The following is a 3533-nucleotide window of genomic DNA, read 5'->3' as shown; positions in this document are numbered from 1 at the left end:
TCATCGGGATAAGCAGCTGACCCAACATGTCATATCCAGCTCTCTTCATACAACCATAGTGCTCAGTTTATATAGTTTCTACATAGTTTCCTCTTGTTGTGTGCATAGATGTTATTATTTGCACTTGAAAATCGTCATGCTCACTATACCCACAAAACTATATGACACCAGCCAGACCTCTAATGGAGACCTGCGCCAAGCTACTAACTATCAGTGGCCATCATCGGCAGCAACACAAAACATTTACAACAACACAAAGCAGAGCTGACAGGAGGAGAGTGTCGACCAGCAGAACCTGGCTGGCAGCAGAGAACTATTTCATGGGAGTGTTTGAGATTAAAGGTGGCATGTAAGTATGGTGTGTGGTAACGTACTGTAGGAGGCGGCCAAATAGTTAAGATGGCATCTGTGATCGCCCACTCAACATGACCTGTTCCCTCACAGTTTTTTTAGTCTGTCTGTCAGCACTCTGCAGTATGAGCTATTTAGTAGAGATGCTATCAGATGGCAAACGACAGCGGGAGGGTATCGAGGTGAGATCTGTGGGAACCATCTCTAATCTGACTCTGAGCCAGTTGTGTTAGTGTTTGGGCAAACTCGTTGTCTTTGATGTGCTGAGTAAGTACGCCACAGATGAACATCACGTGTCTTTTTGCTTGCCGGGACTTTAACTTGTAACATTATCTAAAATCTGTGGTTCTTCACTAGGGCAGTCCCACAATAGAAATACAACAACAAATGTCTTTTAAATGATATCTAATGGTTTTTGAACTGGCTCAACAGGTCTATGTAACATGTTTCTGCTGCAGCCACAAAAGAGAAGCTGTTAACCGACACATTAAAAGAACAGTCTGACATTTTTGCTCTTTTGTTCGCCAGCCTCCCCAGAGTCGGGTAAGAAGACAGATATCAGTTTAATCTCTGATCTCCTTTTCAATAAACACAATAAAGAAACATCTTCAATGTGCTAAAAATGTTTTATACTGTGGGAATCTTTGAACCCCCCTCCTTTTTTTTTTCCAATAATGTGTGACGACTACATCATAATAATGTTTATGTTTAGACAATTGAAAGCACTTGGTTGGAGAACGTTTATAGCCTTCAGGCCCAGACACTCCAAAGTGACACCAAAGAACTAGTGGCGATGAAGGGTGACTGTCCGGTCTCCTCATGTGGACTGTGTCCTGCACTGCAAAGACTACAGCCTACCTACTTTCTGTGCCTGCGTGAGAAGAAATAACTCTCCATACCAGCAGAAAAGGGAAAACGGAAGATCGACGAGACAGATTCAAGACACTTAGCCAGTTAGCACATGAACAACACAACACATGTTGTAAGAAGAAAGGACATTTACTATTATTAGCGCTAGCAAACAATAACTCAATTTAATCCTATCTCATTAATAACATTGTTTTGATCTCAAACTCTCTTGACTTTAGCTGTTTGTTTAATTTCCCCACTGCTCAACCACAGCAATTTCCTTCAACGATGGGCTCTACCGTTTCCGATGCCGATTCAACAATTCAACGCTGAATCGGTCCAAATAAAGCCGACAAAGACCGACCAGTGTCAACGGTGCAGGACACCCACCAAAAACTAGGGGGACAGATGCTCACCAAGGGCCTGACATTGACCCACAAACCGTTGACTTGGTGTATCAGGGCCTTTATTCTTTTATGCATCGAGGGTATTACACATGTCCACTAGCAGTGTCAAGGTTTTTTTTTGTTTGTTTTTTTAAAGATATTTTCTGGGCATTTTAGCCTTTAATTGACAGGACAGGTGAGTGTGAAAGGGGGAGAGAGAGAGAGAGGGAGTGACATGCAGCAAAGGGCCACGGGCTGGACTCAAACCCGGGCTGCTGCAGCAACAGCCTTGTACTTGGAACGCCTGCTCTATCCACCAAGCCACCGACGCCCCAGCAGCATCAAGTTTAACAAACTACACTGTAAAAAAACAAAAAAAATCGTAGAAAAACTTAGGAAACGCTTATCAGTTTCACACCAGTGACACTTTAAACAAACCCATACATATTCGAAAGAAATGTGAAAGAATTTGGATTTATTGACGTAAATAGACGAGACAGTGATAAGATGGGCAACAATAAAGAGCGTTTGAGCCATACCTTGCTATAGAGGATCATTTGTGGTAGAATTATCCTGCAATGTGCACAAAAACTCTAATAGTAAAAAGAGAAAGCTTCCTGACAGGATGTTGGATCAAACAAACACTTTGCTTGACATGCGGTTCCGCTATACGCATTGTTGAGATCTACAATTACCCATAAAACCCTTCCCTAGGTTCGCTAAGTTCATGTGGATCCCTGCAGATGCATAATTACAATTTAAGCCTAACTACACATACAGAGTCAAAGTCATGAGCTTTGTGTGTCCACCGTCCAACCCAGCCACCTTTCTGCGATTTCCACATGATACAAGTGTGTGTTCATTTATCCATTCATTCAGTCAAGCCTTTCAGACTCAGAGAATCACATACGCTTCCCAGACAGGAAAAAAAGGGTGAACATCATCTGGACTAGGCTGTTCTCATGCAGTGTTTGTACGTATACAGACGAAAGGTAATGCGCCAGAACATTTTGGAGACAGAGTTATATATGAGATGAAACAGCCCACATTATAAAATCCAATAAACCCATGTATAAAAAAAACATCTCGCACTAAAAGTTGTCTACATGAGGAGAAAACAAGAGGAGATTCTCTGTCTGACAAGTTAAGCCGTCATAACTGATTTCTGATGTTCACAGTGTTGCAACACATTGTTGTTTTTCTGTAATAAGCCATTGACGGGTTTTGTGTAAGGATACGGTACACTGACAAAGACCGCAGCCGAGCATTCAGATGAAACCACACAGCGTTCAGTCACGAAACTGTGTGAGGTGTTAACATCACAAGGTTCAACTGTAATTAATAGAGATGTCAGTGATCATGAACGACATGCCATACAGTGGCACATACGTCACGTATACTTCCACTGAAGACTGATTCTGAAGAACAGCTAAGCAGAAAGATGAATGTATGTCATAGTGTTTCGAAACATAATCTAGTAGCTAACACAAGAAAGGTACTGTGTTGTTAAAGGAGCAGTACAAGTACGAAACACACATCTAATCCAGCTGTTAATGTCGTTATTATAGGTCAGGGTACACAGTGACATCGCTTAAACAAAGTTGTCTGCCCTGTTGCCATATGTTTGCATTGTATATATCTGTAAACCACGAAGGTAAATTTGCTCGTTTCATAGGTATCATATCAACATTTCTAAAGTGATGAAATAAGGCCACCATTTGAAACCAACAAACAACAGTGACCTTTTGCTGAGTTTTTTTGGCATTGAACAATGATATAGTGACACATTGCAGTGTCTCCCAGCAGCATTTGAGCCAGGGACCTGGGTGTTTATCACTGACACATTAGGCCCGTTTCCACCGCAGGAACTTCGGGGTAATTTTACGGGGCCGGGGCCGTTGGTGCGTGTCTCCACCGCAGGAACCACCCCCGAAGGACAGAGTTCCG

This window comes from Epinephelus moara, chromosome 12 (genome assembly GCF_006386435.1).
Source record: "Epinephelus moara isolate mb chromosome 12, YSFRI_EMoa_1.0, whole genome shotgun sequence".
Taxonomy (NCBI): Eukaryota; Metazoa; Chordata; class Actinopteri; order Perciformes; family Serranidae; genus Epinephelus; species Epinephelus moara.
This window is presented reverse-complemented; position numbering follows the sequence as displayed.